Here is a 15879-nt window from a genome sequence, read left to right on the forward strand (position 1 = left end):
AATTAGGTTCGGGTCCCCACATGAATGAGGACATAAGCACGCTGGAAAGACCCGTCTTGATACAGTGAGGACAGTCATCGAATCTGGAGTGTTACATTGGTATCAGAGCAGACCTCTCCGAGTACGGTGTGGTTCGGGGACGAACCAAGCGGAAGCTGGTGGGCATGTGAGGCCTATGGCCGAAGAGTACGGGGGGTGATCGCCAGTGCCATGAGGTTGCACGAACAATGAGCGGCTCCTGGCAGGCTTCTAGGCGGAGGGAACATGGAAGAACTGAACTTACACTGGAAGGAGAGGGATTGCGAAACTGTTCAGGTATGAGACTGTGCAGTTGAAGAGGGCTTAAAAGATTTGATATAAACTACTCATATCAAGAATGTGCATCTTCTTTTCGGTAGTTCATCACATAAGAACTCCAAAGTTAAGCGTATTTGACTTGGGGCAATTCTGGGATGGGTGACCCCCTGGGAAGTTTTCTAGTGTGCGTGTGAGTGAGAACATAAGCCCGCTGAAAAGACACGTCTTGGTACAGTGAGGACAGTCGTCGAATCTGGGGCAAGTGATACTCACGGGAAATTTAGGGTACGATTCCAGCAAGTGTCACTTGTCCAGACGCAGGTTTCAAAATTGTCTTGAGCCTGAAATCACGAATAAGACCGTTAGAGGGGGCCAGGAGGGTGTCCCATCGTAGTCCTTCCGACGCTCAAGTCAGAGACTGAGGATATAAGTGGAGAGTAGCTAAGGGTACTGCTGAAAACAATATATTGAATCCATCAACTGAACACTCAAACATGGTATTTATAGGAGAATACCTGGACCTTTGATGGACCTTGTCCTCTATTTGGGCTAGAGATGAGCCAGAGGTAGTGGGCCCATCCATGGGATATCACCCGTTTCCCCCTCCTGAGTCGAACTGAATTGTAGGTTCGAAGTTTGATTAATTGTGTTGTCTTCGATTCACCGGGCGCGAGTTGTGTATTTTCTACCTGCCGCTCGTCAGTCCCCAAAATTTGGAAACAAATCAAATCCTAATCCTGCTCTGATAGAAAGATTTGGTCTGGACTTCTCCCATAGATAGAGGTCCCCTCCTTATTTCATTATCACTTCTCCTCCACAATTCCTCACCCTCGCCCACACAGCGTCTCGCCCGCAAAGTGCCTCGCCTCGTCCTCACGACGGCTCGCCCCTCGACAGCCAAGCCCTCACGCAAGCTCGCCGCTTGGCAACCGAGCTCTTGTCCTCGCCATGCACACCAGCTCACCATAGCAGCCTCGCCCCATCACTCGCCCAGCCGCCTCGCCATAGCACCTTGTCGCCCAGCCGCGTGCACGAACGCCCATCGCGCGGCCTTGCCTAGGCAACCCTCGCCCAAGAACCCCAACAGCTTCGTGCCTCACCTGAGTGCGCCCTCGCCTCGCCTCATCACCCTTCCTTCTTGCGCGCCCCTACGCTGCCAACCCTACTGCCACAGCGTCTCGCCGCTTCGCACTCTCGCACATGCACGCCTGCCGCACGCTCGCCCCGCTCTCTTCGTCTGCTCGCCTCGCAGCCCTCGGCGCGCGCCCTCGCCCCTTGCTCGCACTCTTGCCCAGCACGTCTGGTATGCCTCCTCGCCCTGTATCCCACATTCCCTCGCCCACAGACTCCTCTCATCACCATCTCATCCTCCCAGCCCTACACTCGCACACCTCGCCTTCTCGCCTCTACTTTACTTCACGCACGCCCTCAGCCACCCTCGTCACCCCACAGGTCGATCCCCGTAATTTTCGCAGTGGCAAACATCGTTTGTTATCGACAAACCAAATAAATTTTTCTAACATGGTATGCCCTCGTCGAACCCATCTTCAAGGTCCTCTACTAAGCTTTTGAAGGAAAATAATTTTCACTTCCTCTTGCCCTTGACTCCTCTGCTAAGCCGGGCCTTAGCAGGAAAAATAAAACTTCAAACTCATTACCCTCTAACTCTTTTGCTAGGCGATGCCTTAGCAGGAAAATAAAACTCTCACCTCATCATCTCGTAACTCCTCTGCTAAGCCGGGCCTCGGCAGGAAAAATAAATCTTCAACCTCATCACCCTCTGACTTCTCACCCTCTGACTCCTTTTCTAGGAGATACTTCAGCAGGAAAATAAATGTTTCACCTCTTCACCCCGGTCTCCTTTGCTAGGTGATGTCTCAACAGGAAAATAAAGGTTTCACCTCCTCACCCCTGACTCCTCTACTAGGCGATGCTTTAGCAGGAAAATAAAACTTCTATATTCTCACCATGTGACTCCTCTGCTAGGTGATGCCTTAGCAGGAAAAAATTTAATTTCCAATTCCTCACCCTCTGACTCCTCTGCTAGGAGATACTTCAGCAGGAAAATAAATGTTTCACCTCCTCACCCCAGTCTCCTCTGCTAGGCGATGTCTAGCAGGAAAATAAATTTTTCACCTCCTCACTCCTGACTCCTCTACTAGGCGATGGCTTAGCAGGAAAATAAACTTCCATATTCTCACCCTGTGACTCCTCTGCTAGGTGATGCTTTAGTAGGAAAAAAATTAATTTCCAACTCCTCACCCTCTGACTTCTCTGCTAGGCGATACCTCAGCAAGAAAATAAATGTTTCACCTCCTCACCCCTGTCTCCTCTGCTAAGCGATGTCTCAGCAGGAAAATAAAGGTTTTACCTCCTCACCCTTGACTTCTCTACTAGGCGATGTCTTAGCAGGAAAATAAAACTTTCATCTCCTCACCCTGTGACTCCTCTACTAGGTGATGCCTTAGCAGGAAAAAATTTAATTTCCACCTCCTCACCCTCTGACTCCTCTGCTAGGCGACACACCAGCAGGAAAATAAATGTTTCACTTTCTCACCACTGTATCGCTTAGAAGAAAAATAAAGATTTCACTTCCTCACCCATGACTCCTCTACTAGGCGATGCCCAAGTAGGTAAAAATTAATTTCTCCTCATTAACTCTTCTCTTCTACAAGGCGCAGCCCAAGTAGGTAAAATTTAATTTTTCTTCTCCACTATGCTCCTCTACTAGGCGATGCCTTAGCAGGAAAATTTATTTTTTCTCCACTCCAATTCTACTCCTTTGCTAGGCGATGACTTAGCAGGAAAATTTAATTTTTCTTCTCCCAAACTCTGCTTCTCTGCTAGGCGATGCCTTAGCAGGAAAATTTAATTGTTCTCCACTCCAACTCTGCTCCTCTGCTAGGCGATGTCTTATCATGAAAATTTAAATTTTTTCCTCCCAAACTCTGCTCCTCTGCTAGGCGATGCCTCAACAGGAAAAATTTAAATTTTTCCGCCCAAACTCTGCTCTATTTAGCGATGCTGTCTAATAGGAACAAATTGTGAATTTTCTCACTCAACTTCTGCTCTCTGCTAGGCGTCTAGCAGGAAAATTAGTTTTTCATCCAAACGCTGGCTCCTCTGCTCGATGATGCCTCAGCAGGAAAAATTTACTTTTTCTCTCCACTCTACTCCTTATGAAGCGATTGGCTTAGTAGGAAATTTCTTTTTCTCTACTTTCATAATATCCCCCAACCATCATGAATGAAAAAGAAGAACTTGATTTTATTGAATTCAAACTGATTACATGCGAAAATTCAAAAATAAAATACATCAACGATAAAATCCAGAAGGATATTTCCTAAGGTGGTAAGCATTTCAGAGCCTTTTTAAAGCCTTTCCTTGAGCATTCTCCAAGTAATAAGCTCTAGAATTAAATTTCTCAATCACTCTGAAAAAATCCTCCCACTCTGGGTCCATCTTTACCCTCTGCTCTTCTTGTACCTTTAACAGGACCAAGTCACCCACTTCTTCATTTCCTAATCATGTTAACCTCCACACGTGCTCTTTTTCCCTCCTTCCTCACTACCTCTTCATAAAATCGATGCGCGACTTTTTGGTCTCCGCACAAGACTCAAACTCCTTTTTCCATAGGAAACTTAAGCTTCTGATGATAAGTGGAAGCTATGGCTCTAAAATCCTTCAGGGCTGGCCGTTTTAGAATTCCATTATATGCTGACGGAGTATCCACCACGGTGAAGGCTATCATTTTTGTTACCCGCAGAGGATCAGTCCCCAAGGATAGGTGAAGAACAATATGACCCAAAGGCGGGATGGCGTGTCCTGCAAACCCATACAGCAGGGTGGAGACCGGCTCGAACTCAAATCCTTCCACCTTCATTCGATCCAACGTGCTCTTGAACAAGACGTTCACGGAGCTTCCATTGTCAATAAATATCCTCGCCACATCATAATTGGCAATGGTGGTCGTCACCACCAAGGCATCATTATGTGGAGTCACAACGTCTCGGAGGTCTTCCGACCCAAAGCTAATGACGGGGTCTTGTGGTTAGTCTGCACCCCTAGATATCTCAAAGTTCTCAAACCTTCTCCCTTTTGCCTTCCGAGCTCACCCATAGTCTCCATCAATAGCACCCCTCGAGATCATATGAATCATTCCTCTCGTAGGGTGGTTATCCTCATTCATTCTCCTCTTCAGTTCGACAGGCTCCTGAGGAACTTCTTGACCTCGACCTTCCCCTCTCTGCTTCTCGACCCTCTGATTTATCCATAGAGGGCCTGGACCATGCCTAGGGGACGGAAGAGACCTCGGCCGACTCCTGGATGCGGATCCTTATTGTCTGTCCCGCGAAGGCAATCTAGCACTGCTCTTAACCCTTCGCGACTTCTCTCACCTCCCCTCGGGCTCCCTCACCACCATCACCTCGTCACTACTCCTATCCAAGGGAACATGTGATGAGAATTGTCCTTTGTCCCTAGTTTTATCCTCCTCCTTCTCGCCCGCACCTCTCTTCCCACCTCCTCTTTCCGCTCCCTCTACTCTACTTCCCCCAGGTCGCTGCTCCATCCTCTTATGTCGCTGAGCATCTTCTAGATTTACATTTTTTTTTGCCCGAGATAACAGATCATCATAACTTGATGGAGGTTTCTTGACCAACGATTTAAAGAACTCCTGTGGGGACCCGGACGCTAATCAAGTTCATAATCGTCGTTGGGACCATTTAATCAATTATAATAAACATGGTCTAATTTTTTTTTTAAATGCGGAACGTAATGGAAATCATAATAGTATACATATCAGTATAACATGAAGTACAAGTCCTGTACAACATACATTCAATACAGACGAAAGTTCAACAACTAGCTATCAAGTGTTCAAACCCTATCTACAGCAACGTCAAAGTCCGTGGTCTCCACTCTATTCATGATCTCTCGTCATCTCCTCGACCCTGATCATGTCCCACCTGTTGTCATTCACACATACAAACACGACAACAGCCGAATAATTCCGGTGAGAATATAATCCCAGTATAAATCAACGAACATGCAATCATATGATAAACATAAAAGTATGGACAGATAACAGCAATATGTATCAAAATCTGAAACATAATCAATATAAAACTGTCAACAATGCTCGTGACTCCACGACTCAGACTAGACTCAATCCTAGTCTAGGGATCCTGATTTCCAGACGTTGGTATTCCTATTTCGACCAACAGTAATAGAAGAAACTCCGATTCTATCCACGTCGATATAACCAAATATCCAGTGTCTTGACCTATCCGTCACAAACTGTGCCACTATCGCCAATACACAATCTTGTGACATCGTGCAATGTGCCCGTGGCGATCCCACCACTATCAGGCACTTCTGTCACAAGATCACTTGACTAATACCTGCTTTCTATACATCCATAGAACAAGCATATCAAGTCAAAGCAATGAACATAATAATAAGAATTATGTGATTTAGGGAAACTCAAGTATATCCTACTTGAGTCGATCTCCCAGTACCACATTGACTTATACCTTTCGTTCGTAGTCTCGGTCTGAAGCAATATCAGTTCTGAACTCAAGACTATCTCTGTAAATCTGAAACGACATATCGAGAATCATAATATCAACCTTCCATTCTCAATTCAATACTGAATCTGATTAATCTGAATTTAATTCGAACCATCGGCATAACGGCACAATCTCAATATCCCCGTAAATACCATATCAACAAATGTCAATTACAAATCATAACCCATATCCGATACAATCTGTAATCAATCAATAATCTAAATCTGTCCGGTTTTCAGTCCATATAATCAGAAATTCATAACAATTCCATAATCAATCTGTTCTTCGATCCGACTTTGATTATGCAATGTCTAGTATTCCCAGAACACATCATAATGATCAAATAATAATTCTCCCAATACATAAATTTCAAACCATATGAGAAAGTAATGAAACTTACGTTCTTGTGTAGTATGTGACGAGAGGAGCACAGAACCGTGTTCGGATAGAAATTCTGATGGCCGAATCATGCACAAATAGATTTCTAAGATCACAAGAAATTTGAGCACTTCTCTGGAGCTGTTCTCGATTTTCTTTGCTGGAGAATGAATTAGAGATTGTGATATATGTATCAAGTTGTATAGTGGTGACAAGTGTCCCACTCAATCCAATATTGCACTTTAGCCCCTGAATTCTTGACTATTTGTAATTTGGTCCTCAAAACTCTTTTTAATTCCATTTCAATCCTAATTAATTACAAAAAACGTGGAATTTAATTCATCATTACAAAATTCGTAAATTAAATAATCTCGGAATAAAATGATATAATCTCGGTCCTTACGATTCTCCCCCTCTGAGACATGATTTCGTCCTCGAAATCTCAAGCAGTCATATCACAGACAATCAAATCAGAAATAACAGAAACAGAAATCGTAAACTCACATCAGTGGAATAACTCTGGGAATTCCTGTCTCATATCTGATTCAGTCTCCCAAGTAGCTTCTTTAATGCCATGACGAGTCCATTGAACTTTCACAAGAGGAATAGTCTTCGTTCTGAGTTGCTTTTCTTTACGATCTATAATTTGTATCGGCTTTTCAACGTAACTCAGAGATTCATCAAGCTCGGCCTCGTCTGGCTGAATAATATGAGAATTATCGGGGAGATATTTCCGCAGCATAGATACATGAAAGACGTTATGTATCCCTGACAATGAAGGCGGTAATGCGAGTCGATAGGCACGATCTCCTATCTTCTCAAGAATCTCATACGGACCAACGTATCGTGGAGACAACTTCCCTTTCTTGCCAAATCTGACAACTCCTCTGAAAGGAGAAATCTTCAAAAATACTCTGTCTCCTGCCTCAAATACCAACGTTCTGCGTCAAATGTTGGCATATTTGGCTTGTCTGTCCTGTGCTGCCTTCATTCTTTTCTGAATTAGTTTCACTTTCTCTGTCATATCTCTGATCATATCAGGTCCAATCTCAGGAACTTCAGAGATATCATCCCAATAAAGAGGGGATCGACACTTCTTTCCGTACAACGCTTCGAAAGGAGCCATCTCAATACTCGTCTGATAGCTGTTGTTGTACGAAAACTCACAAAGTGACAATGCATCTTGCCAACTAGTGCTAAAATCAAGCACTACAGCTCTCAGCATATCTTCCAGTGTCTGGATAGTCCGCTCTGACTGTCCGTCGGTCTGTGGATGATATGCGGTACTCAAATGTAACTTCGTACCTAGAGCCTGCTGCAAACTCTGCCAAAAGTGCGAAGTAAACCGAGGATCACGGTCTGATACAATCGACTTTGGCACTCCGTGCAATCTGACCACTTCTATGACATAGATTTCTGCCATTTGGTCGTATCTGTATGTCATCTGATACGGAATGAAGCATGCCGATTTGGTCAATATGTCAATCACGACCCAAATCGCATCACAACCTCTGAAGCAACGTGGTAACTGCGTCACGAAGTCCATGGAAATGTGATCCCATTTCCATTCAGGAATCGATAAACTGTGCAGTAGACCTCCTGGTTTCTTTCTTTCCGCTTTCACCTGTTGGCAATTCAGATAATTAGAAACAAATTCTGCAACATCAGTCTTCATCTGTTTCCACCAACACTGTCCTTTCAAATCATTGTACATCTTTCTGCCACCAGGATGAATGCTAAAACGACTGCTGTGCGCTTCTGCTAGTATCCGCTGTCTCAATTCTGAAACATTCGGTACAACAATACGATTATTCACATACAGTACACTGTCACGTACTTGATATTCTGATCGATGTCCTGATCTGACCATAGCAATCGAATTCTGCACATTTTGATCAACTTTCTGAGCCGCTTTAATACTCAAAATCAAGCTCTGGTTCGACTTGAACAACATATAATCTCATCGGTTTATAATCTGTCTCAAATACCAATCCAGACAAACATCAATCTTCTATCGAATTTGAAACACCAATCGTCGATAAGGATAAAGCACATACCTTTCGACTCAATGCATCAGTTGCTGCATTGAACTTCCTCGGATAGTATTTGATTTCACAATCAAAGTCTTTCAGTAAATCCAGCCATCTTCGTCGTCTCATATTCAGTTCTGATTGTGAAAACAGATATTTCAAACTTTTGTGATCAGAATAAATTTCAAATTTCTCACCGTAGAGGTAGTGTCGCCATATCTTCAAAGCAAATACAATGGCTGCCAATTCAAGATCATGAATTGGGTAGCGAGTCTCGTGTGGCTTCAGCTGTCTCGAGCCATAAGCAATCACATGCCCTCGCTGCATCAACACACAACCCAAACCTCTGTGAGAAGTGAAAGGGACATTTAAATAAAAGTCAATGAGCCTTGTAATTGTTACAGGCCCAAGTCAAAAGCATGCTTGGGAGGTGAAGGGTTGGGGAATACTTTTCATTAAAAAATTGCATGGCATGCAACTTTTGATTCAAGGGAGAAAAATGATAGTGAAGTTTCGGCCATTGCTTCAAGGAAAGAGAGGAGAATGAATTTTCTTGGTGTTGTAAAAAGTTGCATGCCATGCAATTTTTTAATGAAAAGTATTCCCCAACCCTTCACCTCCCAAGCATGCTTTTGACTTGGGCTTGTAACAATTACAAGGCTCATGGACTTTTATTTAAATGTCCCAAATATATTTGAGTCCATTTAAAGTTTACTTGATTTTACTCAAGCCCACTAGTTTAATAATTATTTCTAATTGGGCTCTACAAGGCCCAATGTTATTTAATTAATTCAACACTTGAATTAATTTAATTATTTGGACTGTACTAGGCCCACTAGTGTTAAATTAATTCAACACTTGAATTAATTTAATTTAGTCCATAATAATGTTTATGAAAATCACAATTTCCAAATACATTATTTATTTGGTCAACTTTTAATTTAGGAACACATTCATAAATTAAAATTACATTTCCCTCATAGAAGTCATACTTCTATTTTTCATTACGCTTTAAACTCATTTATAAGCCGTTCAACACATTGAACTATATTTTACTTTTCAACGGGATCTAGAAAGCTAGTACTTGTGTGGCCCTCAATGGTTCATTGATACAACTAGCCGTGGGTTCACATCTACATGTGATTCGGACTAAACATGTCCTTATATGAGCATACCCTAATTGCTCCATTCTTACTTATCAACTCCTTGATAACAAGAACGTCAGAACTCAAGTTTGATAGTACCCAACCAACCATGTTAAACGCCTAGCAGCATCGCTTACATGATTCCCTGGGTATCAAATGATAGTGCCCTGCAAGAACCATTCAATTATGGTTAGCGTACAGTACGGTCCCTTCAACTCATATATCCCGACCGATTCGACAACCATTGGTTTATCGAGAGTTGTCAATGAATCATTACTATGTGTCATGTCGTAGTTGCATCGATGGTGTAATCTATGAAATCCCTTTCATAATTACCACCATACTCTGATCAGAGATTTCAACCTACATACACATGAGAACACATAGGATATCCATACCCGAAGGTAAGCGGTGAATCCCCGACTACAATGCATCGACTCCTATATGTTTCGACAGAACACCCAACCTTGCCACCTGATGACCCCATGAGAGTCGGTAAACAAGTCAAAGTGTAATTCTAGCACATAGAGTCTCAATGTTGTCCCGGGTCATAAGGACTAATAGTGTACAACCATAAACTAGGACTTTTCCACTCGATAAGTGAGAACCACTTGGAAAGTCCTTTATGGAGGGTTGTTCAGTGCACTCTACCAGGAGCACCTATCTGCATGCTCGGACATCACAATGTCCCCTACCAATGAAACATGGTACTCGCATCGCAGATACTAGTCTCGAACTCGAGCGGCCTATATCCTTCTTAGTGGCGGCTGAATCGACTAGGAACCCTTTAGAATATACAGTATTACAAATATGAGTTTCATGATACTCATCATATGAGCATCTCATATTCTTTCTACTATTTGTATATTCAAGGGCTTTATCTATGCAACTAGCATGGGTATACAGATAAAAAAGTGCCAAAATAATAATTTCAAATATTATTAAAATAAAGATTGTTTATACATAGAGTTTCATTGTGGACACTCGGCCAACACTTGGCTCGACGTGCACCTACTCTAACAATCTCCCACTTGCACTAGAGCCAACTACCCATATGCTTCAAACCCATCAATTCGCGATGCTACTCGAATAATGATCCAGGTAAAGGCTTAGTTAGCGGATCAGCAACATTATCTGCGGAGCCGACTTTGTCAATCGAGACATCTCTTCTTTCCACAATCTCTCAGAGGATGTGGTACTTTCTCAATACGTGTTTGGATTTCTGATGAGACCTTGGCTCCTTTGCTTGAGCTATACCTCCCGTGTTGTCACACAACACCGGGACGGGAGCAACTCCATTAGGAATGACGTCCAACTCTTGGATGAAATTCCTTATCCAAACAGCCTCCTTTGCTGCATCTGATGCAGTAATGTATTCGGCCTCAGTGGTGGAATTTGCAGTACTGTCTTTCTTGGAACTCTTCCAAGAGACAGCAGCACCATTGAGCATGAATATGAACCCTAGAGGTTTACTTCGAGTCATCGATATCGCTTTGGAAGCTAGAGTCGGTATAACCTTTCAATTTCAGTTCTTCACCCCCATAGACCAAGAACAACTTATTGGTCCTTCTCAAATACTTGAGGATATCTTTCACAGATTTCCAGTGTGGAATACCAGGGTTGGATTGATATCTACTCACTACACTTAGTGCAAAAGCCACGTCAGGACGTGTAGATATCATCCCATACATGATGCTACCAACCGCAGATGCATAAGGAATGCTTGTCATCGCCGCTATCTCTGCATCAGTCTTGGGAGACATAGACTTGGATAGGGACACGCCATGACACATTGGTAGATGTCCTCTCTTGGACTCATCCATCGAGAACCGCTTCACGATGGTATCAATGTATGTGGACTGGGTGAGACCAAGCAACCTTTTTTTTGATCTATCTCTATAGATCTGTATTCCCAATACAAAAGACGCTTCACCCAAGTCCTGCATCGAGAAATTACTCGCTAACCATATCTTAGTTGATTGCAACATCCCTACATCATTCCCAATGAGTAGAATGTCATCAACATAAAGCACAAGGAATGTCACAGCACTCCCACTGACCTTCTTATACACACAGGGTTCCTCAGGATTCTTAGCAAAACTAAACTCTTTGATTGTACTATCGAATCTGAGATTCCAACTCCTAGATGCCTGCTTTTGACCATAAATAGATCTTTGAAGTTTGCATACCATATGCTCACTTCCGACAAATGTAAACCCTTCAGGTTGAGACATGTAAATCTCTTCCTTAATATCCCCATTAAGAAAGACTGTCTTGACATCCATCTGCCATATCTCATAGTCATACCATGCAGCTATGGCTAGCAATATTCTTATGGACTTGAACATTGCAACTGGAGAAAAGGTTTCCTTAAAGTCAACTCCTTGTATTTGAGTATATCCTTTTGCTACCAATCGCGCCTTGAAGGTCAATACCTTCCCATCCGCCCCAAGTTTCCTCTTGTAAATCCATTTACACCCTATGGCAACAATTCCCTCAGGTGGATCCACGAGATTCCACACTTGGTTCGAATGCATGGAATCCATCTCAGATTCCATTGCTTCAAGCCACTTGGATGAATCGGCATCAGATAACGCTTCCTTGAAGGTCCTTGGATCACATCCATGGTTAGGCTCATCATGGCCTTCTTCAAGAAGCAGACCATATCTCATAGGTGGTCTCGAGACTCTCTCGGATCTTCTAGGAGCTTGTATCTCCTCTCTTGGCTCTTCGAGTTCTATCATCTCCTCTTTTCTATCCAATAGAAATTCTTTTTCCAAAAAGGTTGCATTCCTAGAAACAAACACTTTTGTTTCTTGGGTTTGATAGAAATAGTATCCAACTGAATTCCTTGGATATCCCACAAAGTAACATAAATGGATCGACTATCCAATTTATCTCCCACTACCTGCTTCACATAAGCAGGGCACCCCCATATTCTAAGATAAGAATATTTGGGTGGCTTACCCATCCATATCTCATATGGTGTCTTGTCAACTGCCTTTGAATGGACATTGTTCAACAACAGTGCCCCTGTCTCAAGCGCATATCCCCAAAAGGATGGCGGCAACTCCGTTAACCCCATCATAGACCAAACCATGTCCATCAAAGTCCGGTTACGACGCTCCGAAACACCATTCAACTGTGGTGTAGCGGGCGGAGTCCACTGCGAGAGAATCTCATTCTCCCTAAGATACTCTTGGAACTCGGCACTCAAGTACTCACCACCTCGATCCGATTGAAGTGTCTTGATGCTTCGTCCCAATTGTTTCTCTACTTCACTTCTGTATTCTTTGAACCTTTCAAAGGCTTCAGACTTGTATTTCATCAAATACACATACCCATACCTCGAAAAGTCATCGGTAAAGGTGATGAAGTAGGCATGTCCATGCTTAGTGGTGATGCTAAGCGGACCGCACACATCGGTATGGATCAAATCCAATAACCCTTTGGCTCGCTCCACATGGCCCTTAAAGGGAATTTTGGTCATCTTTCCTTTCAGACAGGATTCACAAGTCGTGAGAGCATTAATATATGACATATCAAACATGCCTACTCCCACTAGCTTGTTCATCATTTTTAGTGAAAATATGTTCTAATCGAGCATGTCATAATTGTGCCGAATTTAGAGTATCTTGTTTTCGCTTGTTTGTTGTTGTTATTTCTTGGACATTGTTTAGTGGAATATCTTTTAATTTTAAGTTATAGAGATCGTTTTCAAGTTCTTCAATACCAATTAAACATTCATTCTTGTGAATGTTGCAAAAATCTTTGCTAAATAAATAAGAAAATCCATCTTTATCAAGCATAGAAATGGAAATAATGTTTTTCACCAAGTCTGGTACAAACAAAACATCTTTTAAAACAAGCTTAAAATCATTGTTCAAATGCAAGTAAACATCTCCCACAGCCTTGGCAGCAACCTTTGCTCCATTGCCCATCCTCAAGAAGGTCTCACCTTCCCTGAGCCTCCTACTTCTTCCCATCGCCTGCAAATCATTACAGAGATGTGAGCCACAGCCGGTATCCAATACCCAAGAAGTAGAGTTAATTGAAATGTTTACTTCAATATAGAACATACCGTTTCCAGAACTCTTCTGGGCAAGATATTCCCTGCAGTTACGCCTCCAATGTCCAGGTTTCTTGCAGTGATGACAGATGTCAACAGTCTTGTCAGCCTTCACTGGTGTGGCTGCCACAACGGGATTCGGAGCTTGCCTCTTCAAGGGCACGTTCTTTTTGGGACGTTGGAAAGAACGCTTCTTTCCCTTCCCAGGTGGACCAGTCTTCGTACCAGATGAAGAGCCCACATAAAGAACCGACTTCTCACCTTTCATAGATGCCAGCATATAACACTTGGCTTTCAAGTCATGGTCACACCATTCCTTGTAAGTCTGCAATTCCTCAGGAGTGCAGTCAGTCGGAGCCTCAACAGGGGGCGACTTAGTAAGTGTATACGCTATCCTTTCCGAATTCAAGATGATTTTTAGATTTCTTAGCCAATTAAGGTAATTAGGTCCGGTTAATACGTGTTTGTCGAGTATTACAGATAGAGGATTGCGAATCGAAGACATTGTCAAAAAGTATTGAAAAGTAAAACAGATAAATGTTAATGACTATTTTAAAATATTTAGTAATATATAAAGTATGGACTTTTACTTTATAAATTTTCGCTCCCACTGTTTTGACATTTTCACTACCCTCTAGTGAAAACGGGAAACTCCTTTCCTCAGTAGATACGTAAGGTCTAATTAGCGAATTATGATCTCGAATAATATCAGCCAATCATAATCCCTAAAAGGTAGTTTCTAATTGCATCACAATGCAACCCCCTACGTAAGCTTTTGTCTCACGTTTGATTAGGACCCAATAATATGACTGTCGTTCATCTTCACGTGTCAAGCCTTACCCATCGATGTTGAACCTTAATGGACGGTCGCGAATCGATGTTGAACCTTAATGGACGGTCGCCATGAGTTCCCCCAATAATATGAGCCGAAATCATGGGAGTTCCACGTAGTTCACATCATGATGTGAATCTTTGTACGAATAAAAGCAAACACGATTAAAATCGAATCGCGCCCTCAATTTAATGTCGAACAAAGAATCGTTGTTGTCCCGATCTTTTGAATCAAGTTTGAATGTGTGATATTCACCTCTAAATTATAAAAACTTAGCAATAAATATTCACGAGAATAAACAACCGAAATTATAACGAACCTTCAAAGAACAAGCCCTTGACAATCCGCACAAGATCGATCGACAAACGCCACAAAGTTGAAAACTTTGATAAGTTTGATTTTTGATGACAAAGCAAAAAAACTTTGAAAGCTTGAGAGAAAATCTCAAAAGTTTGTATAAAACTCAATAATAATGTGTATTGTGTTCTCAAATTTTCGTCCAAACATGTTTTAATAATAAAAAGATCTCACAAATCTAGACTCCAAAATAATTAAAACTCTAGAAAGGAAAATATTCTCGCTCAGCCGTCTCAGACACGGACCCCGTGTAGACATCCGTGTATGGGTCCGTATACTCTTGGGAAATCACCTTCGGCTGGAAACAAGGGGCACGGACCCCGTGTCCACCTCCGTGCTCGGGTCCGTGTAGACTGTGGAATTCTTCATCCTCGGCTGTAAAGGACACGGACCCCGTGTGCAGGTCCGTGTACACGTCCGTGTAGTCTTGGCAGTCTCCAACAATGCTTGAATGATATTCCTTTGGCCTCCCGACGTACTCCCATGCATCACGACCCCTTCATGCTTGCTCATGACTCCTTGTAGTGCCTCCTTGAACTTCTTTAGTCGTCCCCTCGTGACTGGTCCCTTCGGCAACTCTAAAGGATCCCACGCTTTCCTTGGGACTTGTCCTTCCGTGTTCGCATCATCCTCCCCTTCTTGAAAAGGATTTGTCCTCAAATCTAGTTCGTCACCTACATCAAACAACGACAAGTCACTAACATTAAAAGTAGAACTCACGTTATACTCACCTGGTAGGTCGAGTTTGTAGGCATTGTCATTGATCCTTTCAAGGACTTGAAACGGTCCATCGCCCCTAGGTAGTAGCTTTGACCGTCGCTTCTCCGGGAACCTTTCCTTCCTCAAGTGTAGTCACACCCAATCTCCCTTCTCAAATATCACCTTCTTCTTCCCTTTGTTGGCTTGCTTGGCATATTGCTCATTTTTCTTCTCAATGTTGGCCTTGACCTTTTCATGCAACGCCCTAACAAATTCAGCCTTCTTTTTGCCGTCCATGTTCAACCTTTCACTCACAGGTAAAGACTATCAAATCCAACGGAGTCAAAGGATTAAAACCATAAACAATTTCAAATGGCGAATAATTTGTGGTACGATGCACACAACGATTATAAGCAAATTCAACAAATGGCAAACAGTTCTCCCAATTCTTTAAGTTTTTTTAAGAATGGCACGCAACAGTGTTCCTAAAGTTCTATTAATG

Source organism: Primulina tabacum, chromosome 5 (assembly GCF_025594145.1).
Source record: "Primulina tabacum isolate GXHZ01 chromosome 5, ASM2559414v2, whole genome shotgun sequence".
NCBI classification, from domain to species: Eukaryota; Viridiplantae; Streptophyta; class Magnoliopsida; order Lamiales; family Gesneriaceae; genus Primulina; species Primulina tabacum.